This window comes from Gekko japonicus, unplaced genomic scaffold (assembly GCF_001447785.1).
Source record: "Gekko japonicus isolate JY-2015 unplaced genomic scaffold, Gekko_japonicus_V1.1 scaffold514, whole genome shotgun sequence".
NCBI classification, from domain to species: Eukaryota; Metazoa; Chordata; class Lepidosauria; order Squamata; family Gekkonidae; genus Gekko; species Gekko japonicus.
Genome location: NW_015168665.1, coordinates 313,584 through 335,189, shown reverse-complemented (window position 1 = coordinate 335,189; position 21,606 = coordinate 313,584). Strand labels below are relative to the sequence as shown.

At 41.5% G+C, this 21,606-nt stretch overlaps 1 protein-coding gene across 5 annotated transcripts in view; it reads right to left on the bottom strand.

The window, feature by feature from the left end:
- MITF (microphthalmia-associated transcription factor) overlaps positions 1-21,606 on the bottom strand; it is a 197,655-nt gene that overhangs the window by 120,420 nt on the left and 55,629 nt on the right. Inside the window, exon 1 of one of the 5 annotated variants that reach the window (XM_015415300.1) lies at positions 16,905-16,929. The exons of the other annotated variants lie outside the window; for them this stretch is intronic. The gene's annotated coding sequence lies outside the window, so the exon portion shown is untranslated. Of the gene's footprint in view, positions 1-16,904; positions 16,930-21,606 lie in introns of those variants that run through there. 5 annotated transcript variants of the gene reach the window in all.

Below are 21,606 nucleotides of genomic sequence, written 5' to 3'. Positions count from 1 at the left end.
CTTCCCAGCCTCCATGCTCCCTCTGCAGCATACTGATCTCACGTAACTCCATCCCCCATCCCACCAGCATGGGGGGGAGGGAGAGAAGAGCCTCTTTAATCTGCATCCAGTCTTGAGACCTCTGTTCTGCTAGTTTCTAAACTGAAATGAAGAGTGTGGTTTAGGCATTTTGAAAGAAGATAAATGTATTTATTTCCATTATTTCTCAGCAGACCCTTCAGAGAATTACTCTCAAGGTGGTTTATAACAAAAATTGCCAGCTCCACCTTGGGGAACCCCTGGAGATCTGGGAGCAGTGCCTAGAGAGGGCAGAGGCTTAGGAGGAAGAGGAGGAGCTCAACGGGGATTTGATGCCATGGACGCCATCCTCTAAAGCGGCCATTTCCTCCAGGGGATCTCTTTAGTCTGGGAAACGGTTATACTTCCAGGAGAACTCCAGGCCCAGCAATACAGTGGGTAGCCCTACTTATAGCATATCTAACACAATACAAAGCAGGGAATGAACTGCTTCAAATAACCAGACAACGGAACTGTTAAAATGATAAAATACTACATATGAAAAATGATAAACGCACAAACAGCTTAAAATCAGTACTTGGGGGGGGGGGGGCACAGAGAAAGCAAAATCAACATAAAATCCATAAGATATGACCAACTGAAACAACTACAGAGGAACTTCAGGGGTTGAGCACTCCACAGACGGATGCCTCCATTAAAAAAGCCATGTCTCTAGTAGACACCCATTTTTCCTCCTCAGGCTGCATGTACTGAAGCTCCATATTTGCCTGTAATGCACATGGAGAACTGGGTCCCAGAGCTGTGGTCTCTGTGTGTTCTGCCTCCCCGACCCTTTATTTTCCTGACCCCAGATCCTAGTTCTGTGGTGCCTCCACACTACACAACTTCTAACCTGCAATAGCTCAGATGCCATATCTTTTTTAAAGCATTAGCTGTTGTAGATTTTCTAGGTTGTCTGGCCGTGGTCTTGGCATTGTAGGACCTGACGTTTCGCCAGTAGCTGTGACTGGCATCCTCAGAGGTATAACACAGAAAGATGGAGTACTCTCTGTGTCAAGCATGCTAACTGAACAAGCTAACCCACACAAGCAAAACTGCATTAAATTGCATTGATTTTCATTGTTTTTGTTTTGTGCATGGTAGTTTGGTGTTGCCAGCTGTGGGATGGGAAATACCTAGAGACTTTGGGGGCAGAGCCTAATAAGGGTGGGGTTTGGGGAGGGACTTCAGTGAGGTAGAATGCCATAGAATCCACCTTCCAAAGCAGCCATTTCCCCCCCTGGTGAACAGATTTCTATCATGTGGAGATCAGTTGTAATCCCAGGAGATCTCCAGCCACCACTAGGTGGACTATTTAAAGCAGAATGTGATATTAAATAAAGTGACAATGGTACCCAAAGGTAGAAAGCAACGTGTTAAAAATTTATAAAATGATAGTATACATGAAAAATTACTAGTGCACAGATGTGGTTTTCCATAAGAAATATAAATTAGATGCTCAGTATTTTAGACAATCTCCTTTACAATGGAAGTTTAATATTACGGCATTTTAAAAAGATATCAAAGCAGTTGCACTACGATATATCCAATGCTGATTCATTACCTAGTCAGTTTATTAGTCACACTGTTGTTACAGGACAAATGCGGAAACAGTTTGCTTCTAAAAATAAGAACAGTTCACAGTATAAGTGCAACCACATTAAACACAAGTCAAATTAACAGAAGAAAAAGGAGTGTTCTGCATATAAACTATATCAGAAATCTCTCATATATTGGAAGGTCACTACTAACAGTGCAATCCTAAACTGTTATACCCTTCTAAGTCCATTGAGATCAATAGGCTTGGAAGGGTATAAACCTGTTTAGGATTGCACTGTAACTTGCATTCTAGCTTCCTTACTACAAATGACACAAGAAATTGATGAGATTTCTTAAAGACAAAATAGGAGCCATGGATGGGCCAGAACTGCATCTGAACTGCAGGTGAAGGCAGATTTAACTCTTCTCTTGCCAGAATTCCTCCCGTGCTACTAGTTGCAGGGAGAAAGCAATCAAGACAGGCTTTCAGGAGCCATTTCTATCAAGGAACCAGGAGGAGGTTTAACTTACTTCTCAGAGTGATATGGCCCCTATTTAGGCTCCTCACAGCTACAGTTTAATCCTGAAGAACACACTGAAGTATCCAGTTACAGTTCTGCATAACACATGGCCACATCTAACAGCTGACCAACACATAGCATCTACTGCATATCAAGCTGAAAGCAGCCAATCTACCATGGTTTGGTAACCACAAAGAACTTGGCAACTTCCAGTTTTACAGGGCCAGGAAGAACAAGTGGGAGAACTATCAACGGTCCAGTAGATAGTGAGCCTTGCTTATCTTGGAGAGTCTCAAGTTGTGGAAGGTGGCCCTGCAGTGTTTTTCAGATACTGCTACCATCATATAAAAAGCGTAAGCGGTAATTGGTGTTTGTTTTTCAAGACAGATGCTTAGACAATTATGAACACGGGGGGGGGAGATAACATACATGACTTTTGTCTTCAAATCCTCGAGCAGCACCCCTCTCCACCAATGTTCCCTCTAAGCTGTGGAGTCTTGTGAGCAAAAATTCAACTTTGTGAGCTCACTGGCATCAAAGTTGTGAGCGAGCGATTTGGCTCCTGCGTAAATCAGTTTGCTTTGGAGCCATCCTTTCTTGAGTAAAGACAAGAATGTGAGAGACGGAGGCTAAAAAACCGTGAGCTGGCTCACACTAACTCAGCTTAGAGGGAACACTGCTCTCCACTCACTCTGCCGAAACGAGAGCCAAAAAATAATTTAAAATAAACGCTCAGATTCTGACAAGCCCCAAAGCAAGACAGATACTAGGAGAAGTGGGACAAAGGCAGCCATCACTGTTATCTGATGCTTATAGTGATCTCAGTGATCCTTCTGCCTTGGGTATTATACAATCTTGCAAGGTACTTTACAGATTTTCAAAATAAAATCTCCAGAGTACTAGATCTGCACAATCATGAGCTCACAATAAGGCAATAAATGTTTGTTTCCTGTTTCTCAGACTGTCTTGAACCCAGTTGTTGTCTCCTTTAAGTTCACAATGCTGATTTCGCAATGCTGGTTTGCTGTAAACTGGGATCTAATAGCCAGACAGACGCTTCCACAGAATATTGGCAGGCACTCCCCAATTTTAACTTTTTGATGGTATCTGCCCCACATAAACATTGTACATGAACAGCATTAATACTTCATCTAACAAAAGGTAAAACAAAAAAGTTTTACATGGTTAGCTCTAGAAATAAAGAAAACTGGAAAACGGTACAACTGTATGTAGAATACACAGCCGTAAATCACATCTAAAGCAGGTAACATTATTTCCCTCTGAGAGGAAGGTAAATAGAAACAAACCCATTACAGGACTATGGTAGTTTCTCATAACAAGTGCATGCAGAAATGTGTGTTATCACATCAAGTATGAAGGGTGACTGCCTACAGCCTTCCTCTTCAACATATACACTAACAACAGCCAATTCTGTTTCTCAAAGCTACATACAGTCAGGGGGAAAGCCTGTGGTCCTTCTGCAGGGAGGTTTATGGAACCCTCCCTTTTCCCTGTGATGTCACTGTCCAAATGGACCTAGCTGATAACAGGTCAAAATATTGTAGTTTGACTAAGGTTCAATACCCCCCAATAGAAGTGTGGCTATGGACACGTCACTGGTCAGAAGCCAATGCACTATGCTTTAGGATCTGGAGATCTCCCTCTATTATAGTTGATCCCCAGATCCCCTAGAGAAAATGGCTGCTCTGGAAGGAGGAATGTATGGCATTACAGCCTGCAGAACTCCCTCCTCTGCCCAAACCCTTCCCTGTCCAGGCTCCACCCCCAAAATCTCCAAGTATTTCCCAACCCAGAGCTGGCAGCCCTACTATGCTTACACCTTTGCATATGGACTTAGACTTTTATAGCATCTCTCTAGGACTGTCCTCTCAGCAGAATCCAGTAGATAGATCATTGTTGAGCAGAATACCACATGCCTATGAATACACAAGAAGCCACCTTATACCGAGTCAGAACATTGTTTTGTCAATTGGTCAGCATTGTCTACTCTTGCTCACAGTGGCTCTTCAGTGTCCCAGGCTGAGGTTTTTCACATCACCTACTACCTGATCATCTTAGATGCTAGGGGTTGAACCTGAGAACTTCTTCACACACAGAAGAAGCTATAAGCTCCTCCCTTTAAAAAAAATGTCTCAAGAGTTCCAGATCTTGGTCCATGAATAGGGTTGACAATCTCCAGGTGGGGCCTGGAGATACCCAGATAACACAGATCAGTTGCTCTAGAAAAACCAGGTCTTGTAGAGGGTGGATTCTAGGGCATTATAGCCTCCTAAGGTCCCTTCCCTCTCCAAACCCTGTCCTCTGCAGATTCTACCCCCCAAATCTCCAGGAATTTTCCAACCCTATTCATGAGAGAAATAGCTATCATCCATAGGATTTCATATTTCACATATATCTATAATCTTGCAGCCTCAGTTTGCTCACCTCTAAAAGGGTGAATAAGAATAAAATGGCCTGTTTCATAGGACAGTTCCAAGGATACATGAGATGGGGGGGGGGGACTGAAGCATATAGTAGGTTAAAAATTCCAACCATTGTGGGAAAAGAAAGTTTTAAAAGCTGAAGATTAAAGAAAGTTTTAAAAGCTGAAGATTAGCAGATAGACACTGGCACAGGCCAAGATATGTATGTAAAGACTGGTGGCAAATAAGATCATCGGATATTTTTAAAAAGTAGAAATGCCAAAAGGGGGGAAATTCCATTGATGAGGAAGCATGAAAGGAAGATAGAGCAACTCTGAGATTGCAGGAAGAGTGTGCTGTGTGGGTGGATAGGGGAAAAAAGGATGTGAAGTTCAAACAGGGAGAATTTTGCAAATCAGGTGAGCAATACTTGATTATAAAGGTTTTAAATGGTCATTTACTTTGTCACAGTTGCCTGCATCAGAATGGTATCCATAAAATGAAAAAGCCTTCTGGAAGTAAATACATTGGGTAAGAAATTCCTACCAGAATTCAATGGCCCTGAAATTACAGTTGCTTGCATTAGGACATAAATGTGAAGCAGCCCTACAATTTCACATAATCAGGGAAGAACTGGACCAAACAGAGCAACGTGGGGAGCAAATTACAAATCTGCAGTGGGAGGGTAGAATCAGCTACAATCTCCCTGACCTCCTTTGCAAATGGAAAAGCTGTTCCATTCCATCACAAGAGCTGCTGCTACGCTGATAGGATGGAAGCCATTACAGTAAAATCATCTGCCGAGGTGATAGCCATCTGATTGTTTCAGACTGATTGTTTCAGAAGGTAGCCATGTTAGTCTGCGCTCTGTAGCAGAAGAGCTTGATTCCAGTCCAGTAGCACCTTAGAGCCCAATAACATTTTTGAGGTATAAGATTTTGGATCTGACTAAGGAAACCTTGACTCTCAAAAGTTTATACCACAAAAACCTTGTTTGTCTCTTAGGTGCTACAGGAGTCAAATCTAGCTCAGTTTCCCCAAAGTCACATAACGTTTCCTCTCTCATACACAAAACTTGTAGCATATGATGGCTTTTTGTGCAGAGAGAGTGAGTATAAATGGGCAATTTTCTCAGTGGAGGGTGGTAAGCAGTGGGGTACCGCAGGGATCAGTACTTGGTCCACTGCTTTTTAACTTGTTCATTAATGATTTGGAGTTGGAAGCAGTGAAGTGGCTAAATTTGCGGATGATACGAAGTTGTTCAGGGTGGTGAGAACCAGTGAGGATTGTGAGGCACTCCAAAGGGATCTGTCAAGGATGGGCAAGTGGGCGTCAACATGGCAGATGGGGTTCAATGTGGCCAAGTGCAAGGTGATGCACATTGGAGCCAAAAATCCTAAATATAAATACACTTTGATGGGGTCTGAACTGGCAGAGACTGATCAAGAGAGAGATCTTGGAGTTGTAGTAGATAGCTCACTGAAAATGTCGAGACAGTGTGTGACTGCAATAAAGAAGGCAAATGCTATGCTGGGGATTATTAGGAAGGGTATTGAAAACGGATCAGCCAATATTATAATGCCCCTATATAAATCAATGGTGAGACCTCATTTGGAATACTGTGTGCAGTTCTCGTCATCACACCTTAAAAAGGATATTATAGCTTTGGAAAAAGTGCAGAAAAGGGCAACTCGAATGATAAAAGGGTTGGAACACTTTCCCTATGAGGAAAGGTTAAAGCGCTTAGGGCTCTTTAGCTTGGAGAAACGACGACTGAGGGGAGACATGATTGAGGTTTATAAGATTATGCATGGGATAGAACAGGTAGAGAAAGAGGTACTTTCCTCCCTTTCTCACAATACAAGAACTCGTGGGCACTCAATGAAATTGCTGAGCGGTCGGGTTAGAATGGATAAAAGGAAGTACTTCTTCACCCAAAGAGTGATTAACACATGGAATTCACTGCCACGGGAGGTGGTGGCGGATACAAGCATGGACGGCTTCAAAAGGGAATTAGATAAGCATATGGAGCAGAGGTCCATCAGTGGCTATTAGCCACAAAGTATAGATAGGGGCTCTGGGGCAAGTGATGCTCTGTCTTCTTGGTGCTTGGGGGGGGGGTCAACAGTGGGAGGGCTTCTAATGTTCTGGCCCCACTGGTGGACCTCCTGATAGCACTGGTATTTCTGGCCACTGTGTGACACAGAGTGTTGGACTGGATGGGCCTTTGGCCTGATCCAACATTGGCGTCTCTTATGTTCTTATGGCTAAATAGCTGTGTTACTGACTTTTGGACTGTGCATGCATACGAGGAAGACAATACACACAATGCAATGCCTGCATGGGGTACAGTCTCAGATGCAAAGTCATGCAATGTCTCTCCCCGCCCCCCCAACTTGGAAGCCAGTCTACGTGCTGGGGAAACCCACATCTTGTCTAAAGGGTTACTGATCTCTTTGTTGGATGAAGTAATGTTTGAAATAGGTGTGATGGGGGCCGATGTGGATTGGGACTTAGTTCACAGGGCCACATCTTTGTAAATCCTAGGGAAATACTCACTTCCACTTTGCAATATGAACTGTTGCTACATTGAGGCTGAGGTTTAAACAACCACAACCACTCTGGCTTACACAAAATAGAACACTAAAAAAAATAACAAGCCAATAAAGAACCAATGTAAGGAATAGCTGGAAACTGTGGAGTGCTGGAACATCAGCACTAGAGTGTGGAATACTGCAGGACACCATCCAGGTTTTCATAGGGAAAATCAGTGGTGCTTGCAGCAGTATTCATTTTGTACAAAATTCACATTTTGAGGGGGCCCAGCTGTAAGAACCTTTTAATTGCCACCTAAAATACAAAGAAGGTCTTCATGGTAAAGACAGTGACATTCCTTGAATCCACCATGAAACTGGATGAAATTGAAAATCCCATTAGAAAGCCGAGAATTAGTAAAGACGCTTCAGTTCCTACCAATCAAATACTGTATTCTTCTGTTATACAGAATACTCAAAGAACTGCCTTGCTAGTTCATCTAGTTTAGTAAGTATAGCTAGATCTGAGTCCAGTACCACTTTAGAGACCAACAAGTTTAGCAGAGGTACCGTGTTTCCCCGAAAATAAGACACTGTCTTATATTTATTTTTTCTCAAGAAGACACACTAGGGCTTATACCACAAATGCATAGAAATCCTGCTAGGGCTTATTTTGGGGGTAGGGCTTATTTTCGGGAAAACTATAGAGTTTCGGGTACTATAGAGTTCACAATCCCTCTTCTGTTCTCTATCCGCTACATCTGATATTCAGAAGTACACCACTTTGGGACATAGAAAGCTACTGGAGTATGTGGTGATATGGTGGAGAATGTCATCAAGTCACAGCTGATTTACGGCAACCCCATAGGGTTTCAAGGCAAGAGACATTCAGAGGTGGATTGCCATTCCCTGCCTCTGCATCATGACCCAGGTATTCCTTGGAGGTCTCCCATCCAAATACTAACTTCTGAGATTGCACTGGTCTGGACTATCCAGGTCAGGGCAATACTGGAGTATACCTTGGCTAAAACAACAGTAACCCATCCGAGATTCAAACCTCTGCAAATTTGACTCTTCTGTGAGGGAAGTTCATTCACAGTGACATCTCCCTTGCTAAAATGAAAGGAGTCCCTAGAGGAAAACAGATGCCTATGGAAATCAGTGGACATAAAGTGAAGTAGTTCTGCATAGGATTGCACTGGTGGGCTCCATCTATTTTGAAACAAGATGCATGTATCTATGGTTTGGAGGGCCATAAAAGCTGCAGGACAGAATCCCTCCCCATCAGAAGCAAGCAGGTGAACTGGAAGGAAAAGGCAGCAGCAAGAAGAGATCAGAGAACGGATGAGAGCCATGAGCACAGATGTGAACTTGTTCAGCAAGAGCTGGAAAGCGGTATTTATAGATAACTAAGGTCAGCGGGAACTAATGAGGGAGGAAAGCGTTGAATGCAAGTTAGCTAAATGGAACAGAACATGAGAAAAATGCTCTCCCAAGTCTAAGATGTAGGACATCAGATGCAGAAGCAAGGAAGTTAAATAGTGACCGAAGCGAAATATTTCATGCTGAAAACAAACAAACCAGGCCTACAGTTATTTCCACATAAGGCTTTGCCATTATTTCTTTACGTTATTTATAGTTTGCCTTTCTTGCTGAGACTCAAGGCAGATTGCACAGGGTCAGTCAAATACTCTCAAAAGAATGGGATATCAAAAAAAAAAAAAGCAATGGAGTTTGGACTGCCGATATCTGAAAACAAGCAGAGCTGTTGCACAAATTAACATAAGGACCCCTTTGTGGACAGTCTCAGCTGGTCAATTAGATGGGCCTAGGCAATTGCCTAGGACATCACGAGGTCAAGAAGTGCCAGATTTGGCAAGCTGACAACTCTGAGCAGTGGCCCCAGCTCCAGCGCTACCACCTGAACATATGTCATCTGGGGCCTGCTCACCTGGCCTGCCTTTGCTAGCCCACCTCATCTCCATGAAGAAGGGAGGAAGGAAGGAGCAAGTAGCCACCAGTTCTGCTACCACTGGATTCCACAACCACCTGGCTTACATGGTAGTGGCAGCTCCTTCTCCCTCCTGGGTTCATATGTGGCAGCCCTGGATGCCTGGCTAGCAGCTGGCCTAGGGCCCTGTGAACTCAGGGAAAGACGCCATATAAATTGAATTTATAAATAAAATAAAAACCCTTGGACCAGTCCTGTTTGTGGATGGATGAACTGGTATAAGAGGATATGGACAGTGGCCTCTTTAAGTAAATTAATACAAATGAGAAGGAAGAGAAGGCCAATTTAATAAGTTTGTTAAAAACTGAGTATTGGCTATTGAATGTTGAAACACATCTTACTAATTCTGTGAGACCACATGAGTTGCCTTCTTTGCCATCAACTGAATAAAACCTAAATTAAAAGAAGAGCCTTTTTGGATTGAGCCCTATCAAGGACAGCATCTTGTCCCTTATGAATACAAGGTAAAGGTAAAGGTAAAGGTAAAGGTTCCCTTGCTCGAAAGCCAGTCGAATCCGACTCTAGGGTTGCGGTGCTCATCTCCGTTTCAAAGCCGAAGAGCCAGCGCTGTCCGAAGACGTTTCCGTGGTCATATAGCCGGCATGACTAAACACCAAGGCGCACGGAACGCTGTTACCTTCCCACCGAAGTGGTACCTATTTATCTACTTGCAATTTCTTGCTTTCGAACTGCTAGGTTGGCATACATGAATACAAGAGCCTTCCCCTATTGTTGCTGTCAGTCGCTGATATTCAGGGATAGACTGCCTCTGAACCTAGAGGTTCCATTTTGCTCTTGACAGAATGCTTCTGCAGTAATTCCTCTGTTCTAAATGAGAAGTACAATGTATGTTAGTTATTCTGAGCCTCCACTTCAACAGAAGCCTACTTCACCACCACCAGCAAACTGTTCAACTGCTTCTGTCCTGCTTCAATTTGCAACAGATGACAGTGTTTGTGCACTGCGGACAAACACAGACAGAGCAAATATAGCTTGATTCAATATCAAAGAGTTTAAAATGATGCTTCAGTAAACTTTTCAACTAATTTGTTTAGAACATTTTTGCGCCACCTTTCCACCCAAATAGGGTCCCCGAGGTGACAAACTTCAAAATAACATTTGAACACATGCAGCTGCCTTCTACTGAATCAGACCCTTGGTACTTTGACTGGCAGTAGCTTTCCAGGGTTTCAGGCCAAGGTCTTTCATGTCTCCTACTGCCAGATCGTTTAACTGGAGATGCCAGGAATTGAACCCGGAACCTTCTGCATGCCAAGCAGAGAGCCAGTGTGGCTTAGTGGTTAAGAGCAGCAGACTCTTGAGGTTTCAATTTGGCACAGCGTGATCAAGGTGAGTTGTGAAGCTCTGCTCCAGCAGCCACTCAAATTTCACGGTTTGGGGGAGTTTGGGCTATCCAAACTCCTAGGGGGGCCTCAGGAGAGGGGTCCCTGAAGCAGGGGGCATGACAAAGAACCAGACACTGCTGGCGGCTTGGATCTGGAGTCTTTTGTCTGCTTCGAAGCTCCAGCTGAAGCAATGGCCATATTCGCACTAAGCTGTGACTGCACTATCAGAGACTGCCGGACTTGGTAAGAATCTAAACTAAGCGTATTTCTACAATAAATCACTTTCTACATCAACTGCAAGAAGATACTCAACAAGTAAGCTTCCCCCCCCTCTGTACATGCATGAAATGTTCGCTGAAACAGAGACCAGGAACTCAACCAGACTGTGAGAAAGTTCAGAAAGAAAGGGGAGGGGGGAATGCCTATCTAGCTATCCCTCCCCCTCTATTTGGAAGCAGCTTTTAATCTAAAGGAAATAACATCAAAGGGACTCTAATTCATTAGAAGAATTTGACTGTGCTGTCCTTTATTTATGTAACTGGTTGTAAATTGAAGAGTATCTGGTGGATTTTAGAGTCTAGTCTAAACAAACCTTGATGGTCTTGCTATTTGACTAAGTTACTCCGTGGAAAAAATGGCTACTTTTCAACTGATAACAGAAACACTTAAGAACATTTTTGATGCAGCTCTGCTCCCAGTGCAGCGTAGTTTGTGTCTTTTGGCAGACCATGTTCAGGAACTTTCTTGCAAATTTAACAAAGTAGAAAATCTGTTGGAACAACCCTTAAATGAACCAAAAGATTTGAGTGAAGAGCTGACTTTGGAAGAGGACTTTGGAAGAGGAGGAAATATCAGAGATTAAACTGCCTACTGTGAAAATGGAGAATACAGATGCATTTTTTTTTGCATGCCTGCGTGAAGCAAGAGAATCACAAGATACCAGAATGGAGGGCCGGGGGGGGGGGGGGATTCCAAGTACATCTAATATATACTTTTTGGACACAGCAAGCAAACAAGGAGAGAGTTCTACCCCCATAATGGAATATTACAGAAGCAACTTACAACGCCAAAAGAAAAGACCTTGGGAATTTAAGAAGAAAAAAAGGGGAGGGGGAGAACTGTTTAAGATGGAATTGTTACAGCAGGCTAAATATAATTTAAAATGGAATTTAATGAGATTTGGTGAGACTTAATGATATAGAACTAGGAGAAACTGAAACTTAAAATCAAATGTTAAGAGAAATACATATTACAAGGTAGATATTAAAGCGGAAACAGAAATAAGTGTTACAACATAGTTTTTATATGTAATTTTAGGAAAGCTCAAAACCAAAAATGTGATTTAAAAACAAATATTAATAACAGCTGTATGGAATTTAGTGTGGCTGTAGAAAAAGATAAATATTATTAGCACTTGTATGGACATTTTTATAAGAAATGAGAAGTTGAAATTAGTATTAGGTATGTTTTTTCTTTTAGGGTTAATATATAATTTTTAGAATCCTTTGGTTATAGAATGGCTATGTATAAGCAGTAGGATATTAAGGATCCATAATTACATAAGGATTGGTTTTATAACTATAAAATATTTGAATATGAGAATTCATAGATATGAAATTAACACAATTGAAACAGATTGTATTAGTATTTGTATGAAAACCTTTATAAGGAATGTGAAGTTGAATTTAATATTAGGTATGTCCTTTTCCCTAAGGGTTAATATATAATCTTTAGAATGCTTTAGTGATAGAATGGCTATGTATAAGCAGTAGGAAATTAAGGATCCATAATTATATGAGTAAAAACTGGTTTTGTAGTAAAAGATTAAGAGACTTTAAAAGATTTGACTATGAGAATCCATAGATATTAAATTAATACAATTGAAATATGCTAATAAAAAGTATTATGCTAATAAAAAGTATTATGCTAATAAAGTATTATGATAATAAAAAGTATTATGCTAATAAAGGTAAAGGTAAAGGTTCCCTTGCTCGAAAGCCAGTCGAATCTGACTCTAGGCTTGCGGTGCTCATCTCCGTTTCAACGCCGAAGAGCCAGCGCTGTCCGAAGATGTTTCCGTGGTCAAGTAGCCGGCATGACTAAACACCAAGGCGCACAGAACGCTGTTACCTTCCCACCGAAGTGGTACCTATTTATCTACTTGCAATTTCTTGCTTTCGAACTGCTAGGTCGGCAGGAGCTGGAGCTAGCGATGGGAGCTCACTCCATCATGCGGCACCCGGGTTTCGAACTGCTGAACTACTGACCTTCCACAACCTGCAGTTCAGCGTCTTAACCACTTGAGCCACCGCAGCTCCTATAATTATGGTAATAAGACAGTATAAACTTCCTCTAAGAAGTTACAGAATGCTATTGTGATGTAAAAGCAATAACTTAGTTTTTTTGCAGATATCAAGAAATGTATGGACTTAAGTGACCAGATTTAACACAAAGAATTACCCTGATTGTACAAGTAGAATAATTAATGTAATGTAACAGAGTCTGCAGAAGTAATTGTAAGCACTTTCTTCCCCCCCCGCTTTGTACCCCCCCATTCCCTATTTCCCTACCTTCCTTCCTTTTTAAAAAAACAGTAAAAATTAAAAATTTTAAAAAAAGACTAGCACACTCTTATCTGGAGAATCGGACTTTATTTTATTGTATTCAGTTATTTTATTCAGTTATTTATTTCAATTTGTATTCCACCCTCCCCGCCAAAGTAAGCTCAGGGTGGCTTCCATTAAAAGTAAAAATGCATTAAGACAAATTCATTAAACACAATATACATCATTATTGGTGGCATGCCAAACAACAACAAGAAGAAGAGATTGGATTTATACCCCGCCCTTCACTACCTGAAGGACAAAACAAGCAGTTCTTCACCCCACCGGCAGAAGACAATGACAAAGAGAGAGAGAGGAATCTTTTTTAGCAGCTCAGATCCCATTATAAAGCCTCCATGCAATAAATGCTGTGTTCGTTTTTCATTGGTGACCTGAGCCAGGATTCTGCAGCTCTTTCTGCATACACCTCACCCTTTTAAAATAAACAGCTCGCTCACCAATGTGCACTTCTAACATGCGTACTAAATTGCACTGAGATTCAAGACTCAACACAAGAAGTCATTTGAGGATAACACAGGAGGAGGTGGCCCTAGCTCATGTCTCTGTGTGTATTTTGAGAGGGAAGGCGTGAGGTTCACAATGGCAGCCTGGCCAATGAACTGAGTGCAATGCAGGATCTTATGTGTAAATTCAACCAGATTTAAAGCTGCAGAAGTAAAAATCGCAAAAGGTGATATGGTATCAGAAAGCATGACCACACAAGCCAGCTCTAAGCCAACTGTTCAGTATGCCTTCCACCTGGCAACATAACTCGACACTGCAGCTGCCGCCACATATACTTTGATTGCAGATCTCTACAGATTCTCTGAAGAATAATCCTATTATAGAGTAATTACGCTGCCACTCGAAAGGGTTTATGCAGCTCTTTTAGGCACACATGCACTGTGGCTTCTGGTTTGGGGGTTTTTTGCTCCTAAAACTGACTCTTTATACTATCCCAACAAAGCCATTTCATACCACATTAGATCATTCACCTCTCTAGCTTTACAGGATTGCCTCCTCCGACTGGAAGCAGCTCTCAAACATCCTGGGCAGAGAAAGGTCTTTGCCAACATCTGCTGTCTGAGATTCTTTGAACTGGAAGTGCCAAGGATCGAACCCAGGACCTTCGGTATGCAAAGTATGTGCTTTCCTACTGAGCCATGTTCCTCCCTAAACATTCATTTCTTCTGCAAGTACCCAAGTTCTGCAAAAGCTCAAAACAGCTTTTCACATGTTATGGGGAAAGAAAAGAAAATCACAGTCTTTACAATTAAATATTTAAACATTGCTAAGTTCTCCAAGGATTCTGTCTATGCTCAAAGATATAGCCTCACAAGCCACAAATTAAGATATAAGCAGCAAGGTAACATCCAGAATTCAAACGACTAAAATGTCTCTAAGGCACAGAGCATAAAAAACAAATCATTCAAGCAGATAGAACTGAAATGCTAAAAGAGATGACAACATTCAATGGGCACCTCACCATGTGTCCTCATAAAACCCAAATGCACGTAGGCAGAGACCATGGCAGAGGTTTTAAGCCACTTTGAAAATATCATATCCCTTTGTAGGAGTCGGCAATCATTAAAAAAAAAAAATTAAGAAGAGCTGCATGGAAAATCTAGTACACAACTGCAATTCATGACACCCCACCCTGTCTTTGCTTGCTTAGTTTCATGCTACTTTTCAAGATCTGGAGCTGCTACACAGCAGCATCACAGTATTTCAAAGTATAAATAATTAAATTCTGAGTGACATTTCAAAGATTAACGAGAATAAGCTTAACAAATGGTTTAGGAAATGGTCTTCCAAAATTAGTTTCACCCATTCTGGGGGAAAAGGGTTTACAGTCAGAAGAAAAAATAAGAGTTCCATTCATGACAAATCCATCTAACAACCACATCCATCTAAGATTAGGGGATTTTGCTGCACTTGTTATCAAAGACATCAGAATGGTAAACACCAGACTGAAAGTGAATCTTTGTCTCTTTGTTAAAAGGGACTTTGCCAAACACGTATGCATGCAAAAACAAAAAATCTCAATTTGTTTTGCTGTCATTGATTTGTTACATTGATTTCATTTTACAATCATTATTAGGTCACTGCCCAGGGACTCAAACGGGTCTTCTCTTGCCTGTAACTGATGTTGGACATTGGTCTGCCTTTACTTCATCACAATGCTGGGCTGTAATGAAGGGAATCTGGAGCAGAGAATGTTCCTTAAGTGCCAGAAATGCCAAGCGAATGAAAACAAAGACAGTTAATTCTCCCTCCCTCTATTTATATCTACTGTGAAAACAAACGGGGCTCTTTCATTTTAACGTTTATTCCTTTTTAAAATGAATGTCTACCCCTGTTTCCAAGATCGTCCCACTAGGTCCCTCCAGCGCAAGGTAAACTGCTTGGAACGGATGTCCCCCAGGACAGCCTTTTTGCCCTAAAGTTCAGGAGGAGCTCTATCACGGGGACTCTTATCTTAACAGTTATATATTTTCATAAGCAATTATGGATTTGGTTTCTAGAAAATGCTGCAACCCTAGGCTTTCCAAAAACTAGGATGGAGCTAGGATTGCATAAGTGTTTATAGATAGATTGCAAAGACGCCTGCTCCTTGGAAGGAAAGTGATGGCAAACCTAAACAGCATGATAAAAAGTAGAGACATCACCCTGCCAACAAAAGTCTGCATGGTCAAAGCAATGGTATTCCCAGTAGTCATGTATGGCTGCGAGAGTTGGAATATAAGGAAGGCCGAGCGCCGAAGAATAGATTCTTTTGAACTATGGTGCTGGAGAAGACTCTTGAGAGTCCCTTGGACTGCAAGAAGATCAAATCAGTCAATCCTAAAAGAAATCAACCCTGACTGTTCCCTGGAAGGCCAGATAATGAAACTGAAGCTCAAATACTTTGGCCACCAAATGAGAAGGGAGCACTCACTGGAGAAGACCCTGATGCTGGGAAAGATTGAAGGTCAAAGAAGACGGGGACGGCAAAGGAGGAGATGGTTAGACAGTGTCAGAGATGCAACGAACATGAAATTGAGCCAACTTCAGAAAACGGTGGAAGACAGGAAGGCCTGGCGGGATCTGGTTCATGGGGTCGCGAAGAGTCGGACTCGACTGTGTGACTGAACAACAACAAAAATCTTAACAGTTTTGCCTACTGTTAAAAACCAAAACATTTACCAAGTATTTAAAGGAAGGTGACAGAGTACCAGAGATCTGATGTTGCAATCAACACCTAAGTGCAAGCTGCCGCTATGATCACTACTTCTCACTCTTACCACAGGTTTTGATCTCAAGCTGGCTTGATGGTTAGCTTTGATGTGACCCTCCTAGACTTCTTACCTGGCTTAGATTCACACCTTGTCTCAACCTTTGCATTTGCACAACTATTTCATTCTTCTGGGTATAAATCTCCAAATGGCTTGGTCATTTAGCCAAAGCAGAGGTGATCCTTCATCCACCGCAAACACGAAGACTGGCTTTTGCCAGTCTGCTACTGGTTGTGCAAAGCAGCACAAGATTGGCCTTGAGAGACCCATGCCCTTAACTGGGCAGAGAAGTCTACTAAATGTTCAGGCATGCGCTCTGAGGCTGGTTCAGACACTTACCTGGGTGGCAGTTCTCCCTGACATGATGGTGAAATGGGCACATGCTGATCCCCTCCTCAGCATGTTCTGTGAGTAGTCAATACAGATCCCAGCATGCATGTCACATGACTCCCTAAGCAACGGCTTCTTGCTCATGCAAAATCAATGTTGTTGTGTTTGGTTTTGGGGAGGGGAAAGCAGGGTACAGGTTTCATAAGCAAAGCCAAAACATGCAGCCTGTCTTCAGAAGTTCTGCTGAACATGCAAGTCGGCTGACCCAATCCTGAGTCTCCCTGCATGTTTTCCTTGTATGCAAAATGCAATTGGAACGGGCCTTCTTCTGGATTCTTCTCCTGTGTCAGCAAGGCAGGTTCACCTCAGTGCCACTGGTGACAACCTTGTTCACAATAAAATTACCTCCCATCAGGTACCTCCCTTTTCTTTGAAGCTGTCACTCATGGTTGGTTCTCAGCAGTGACATCTCTTTTCTTAATTATCCCTAAACTGGGCGAGTCTTCTGAACAGTACACTTAAATACAAAGACCAGTTGAGCATTCTGACCTACAGAGACAGCAAGCAACTTCCAAAAACATTTTACCAAAACTCAAACACTTCTTACCCTACCTCCAACATTATGTAAGGAAGTGCTATCAAGTCACTGATTTATGGCAACCCCAGCAAGGGGCTTTCAAGGCCAGTTGAGAAGCAGAGGTGATTTGCCATTGCTTTCCTCTGCGAAGTTTTCCTTGATTGTCTCTCATCCAAGTACCGATCCTGCTTAGCTTCTGAGATCAGGTTGTACCATACCATGCCATGCCACGCCACATCCCCTCTCCTATATTCCCCCATCCCAATTATGTTCAAGGTGGGAGAATTTTCTAGATCAGACCAGTGCACTGCACAACAACTAGACATACACCTGTCTCAGGCTACCACACAACAACAGGACACATACTTGCTATCTCCTCTCATTACTGTTCCCTGTTTATGACTAAAACCATGGTGAGACAATTTGATCTCCTTCCCAGTTTAAAGCTCTAGAACCTCCCCCTGATCTTCAGTGAATTTTATTTGCTGGCTAGTCCCTCCTTTGCCTTCAACTCATAAACTACCACCATTTAGATGCTGATACTGCCTCAACAACCAAATTTCTTGCAACCAAGTTTCTGAAGAAGCACTTTAAAGAAGTCACCATTCTGGTGTGATACTAATTAGCAATTCAAAAACCGTCTTGCTTTGGAGAAAAGAGCACACACTGTTCTCGGATGAGAGAGATCACTATCTCTGGGAGGTATGAAAACTAGTTTAACGCCATATAATTTAGTAGTACTGAATCAATCTGCACAGCTATACTACCCAACACCATTAGTCAATGCTAAGTCTTTGATTCATATTTGCCATGTATTGTTGACTTTATTAGGTAGGATTTCCATTACCGACTTTCTTTAAATGCTCTGTCTGGGAGACTGACACACTTCCCCTTCATATAGCGAGCTATATTTGTCCTCAGCATCCAAATGCAAACTGAATTTAATTGAGTAATAGTATAGAACACCCTTGATGAGACAGAGTTTCCAACAAGGGAATTTCCTAATAAATCAATGCCTATCGAAACACTGAGCAACATAATTGTACACCAGTTTCACAACAGAAATAAGGCTTCACAGTCTTAAGCAGGGGTCGTTTCCTGCAGGAGTGCACAGGAGTGAAGCTCCAGCGGTAAAGAGCCCAGGGGGCGGGCACATGCAACAAGCCCCACCCCCTGCTCCCAGCAGCCCTCAGTCAGAGCAAGAAGCAGTCAGGTAAGTTGCAAAGCTACCCCCGCCCCCCCCAGTCCAAGACAGTCCAGTGGCACCTTTAAGATCAAGTTTCATTCAGGTACAAACTCTCCCTCCTCTGCAAGGACAAATCTGCACGTCCCCCCCCCCAATAGCTAGCAATCCAAAACAGTCCAGTGGAGCCTGACTGGTGGGTGTTGCCTTCTGACACACTTCCAGTGATGTCAGGGGGGTGGCATATGCAAATAAGTTATCCTAATGAGCTCCTGCACCTCTTTTTTCTATAAAATTACCCCTGGTCTTAAGTGTAATTATGAACAAAATCCTTTGCTAAAGAACATCATACATTCTTGACACAACATTTTCTTCTGCAAAACCTAAGAAAATCAGAGAAGTACAGCATATCCTAGGGAAATGAACTAATATAAAGGCAATTGTAATATTTTTTTTGCAAACTGTATTCTTTAAAGTATTAAGGAATACTAGTTGATATTTAAATAGGAGCAGGCAAGCTTTCCCTATGCATCATAACATTACACTGAGATTAAACAGTAGCTGGAAGTGTCCAGCTGTAGAATGTGTGAGCCTCGAACATGTCTGATAATGGAGAAAGGGGTGAGAACAGCACACGTGCTACTAGATACTGCTTTCTCTTAGCTGACACCCCCTTAAATTAAAAAGGCATATTGTTGTAGGAAACAAAATATGTGTTTGACATTTTTTTAGTTGAGATTTACTACTTTGGTATCTCTGTGTGCCTTATGACAGTGCAACTTGGTGTCTGTCAACAGCTGTGGAGCTGTTCAGGTCTAGATCACTTCACACATACAAATTTTCACATGCCCTCATGAAAACTGTCCATTTAAAAAGTTGTTGTTGCTGTTGTGTTAATTTTTGCACATGTAAAATAGATGTGGCTGTGTTTGCTGCAATGTAGTACTGCTGGCACATGGTGCCCACATTTTCAACTAAAGGGAAAGGTGACAAATCTTGCAATCTGTTCTTGCCATCATGCCAGATGCTTCTAACTATGCAGATGAAACCAGCAGGCAATGTATCTACAGTATTTATTTATTCATGCATACCCCATTATGATGGCCCCTCATACTTCCCTCTCGCAGAGGTAGAGTTTTCCCTCCAAAATTTTGTTCCCTTCTGTGACTGAGCTGCCCCAAGTAACATGGCTTTCTTGTCTTTAAAAGACTGTCTGTCCCACCCTGTCACAGAGACATGATTTGGCTTTTAGCCCAGCCCTGGAACCTGAGGGAAGAATAAGAAGCCTCTTGGGTCGAACCCCTTCAAATGGCACTTGAGATGATGTAAAAGTCAAACAAAAGTCAAACAGTAGACAGGGGAAGGTCAGGTGTAATCAAGAGTTGTGAACTTTGAGGCAAAAATCAGTGGTTGTACAGACTGTAATTCTTTATGCAGGCAAATGAGAGTTATTGAAGATTACTTTCTTAGTTATTAAGATCTTAATATCGAGAGACTTTTTCTCTGTGTTTTCCAAACACTACAATGCTTCTTAATAGCGTTTCCTATTTCTCCTCCTATTTCCTTGAGGCTGGTACCCTCTTTCAGCACCTAACTCCCTTCCTTTTAATCCCTAATTTCTATTTAGCTCTTGAGGTGTCTCAAGCAGTTTCCTTTCCCAACAGACTAGGGATCTCCTCCTCCCAGAGATAACTCTCCCTATTTAACTGAGCAGGGATGCTTCTTATTCCCCAAGATATATCCCCTTTCCTTTGGCCTGAATGGGAGTCTCATCTCACTACCCAACAACCTTGCCAAATCTCATTCCCAGTTCTTATGTCTGTGTAAAATTGCTTTCAGCACAGGCAGAGACTCAGACGTTTTCAGTTCAACTGAATTCTTCCTCAGAGCAAATATACAACAGTTAAGGCACAGAATCGTCTCCTCTCAAATCAGGAATCTGCCAGAATGCCCCTTCCCCCCTCAGAACCCAGCTAATAAAAATTTCTGCCCTTAGCTGGAACTGGTCAATCAAAATGCTTGGAGTAGCCTGTCACTCAAAGTTCACCATTCTTGAGGAGATTTAACTCTTCACCTCCTGGTACTCTGATAGTGCAGCATTTTTTTAAAAGAAAATGTTATTAGTTTCAAAGAGAAGTTAAGAAACAAACAACAACATAAGACAAACAATAAGACATAAGACAAACAAACATTAAACACAAGAGCATATACTCTTGTCTCTACTAAAGTTTCCATAGTATAGTAAGTCCGTTTTCTTTTACACCTGTTTCAGTTTATATACAATGTTAGATCAGTTCTACTCTTGGTTGTAATCACATTATCAGTTCTCTAAAGTAAATTTCTATCCATTTGTATAATCTTGACCAGACTTTCTCAAACGTTGCTTCTTTTTTATCTTGTAGTTGCAAAGTTAAATTTTCAATTTCTGCTGTTTCCACTAATTTATATATCATTTCTTCTTTTGTTGGAGTTTCTTCTTTTTTCCAATATTTAGCATACAATATCCTGGCTGTTGTTCTTACATGTAAAATCAAATATACTTCTGGTTTTTTGTAATTCTGTGGTACAATATTTAATAAAAACAATTCTGGTACAAATGGTACTGTTATTTCTAGCATTTTTTGTAGTATCTCATGTATCCATAACCAAAACTTCTTGTAACCTTACATGTCCACCACATATGAAAAAAGAGCCAGTTTTTTGGTTATATTTCCAACACAAATTTAACATGTTTGGATACCATTTAGCTAAATTTTCAGGGGTCATATGCCATCTACAAAACATTTTGTAAATATTTTTTTTTAAATGAGATAGCTTTTGTAAATTTCATGTTGGTTTTCCACACCTTAGCCCATTGCTCAAGTTGTATATTATGACCTAAGTTTTGCGCCCACTTAATCATTGATTCTTTTACCACTTCATCTTGCATTTTTATCTCTAATAACAAAGTATAACATCTTTTTATATATTTTCCTTCTATACTCATCAAGATTTTATCCAGCTCTCTATATATGAGTCATAAAACACAGCAACTTTATCTTTTACATATCTAGAGTCTAACTGTGCCCTCTCCCACCAGTTCAAATGTATATTTTTTCTTTTTAAGAGTGTCTTGCTGTACTAACTTATTGTGGTTATCTAGCAGTTCATCATATCTCCCTAGTTGCTCCTTCATGAATGTCATGGGATTTATAAAGGCTTCTAGTG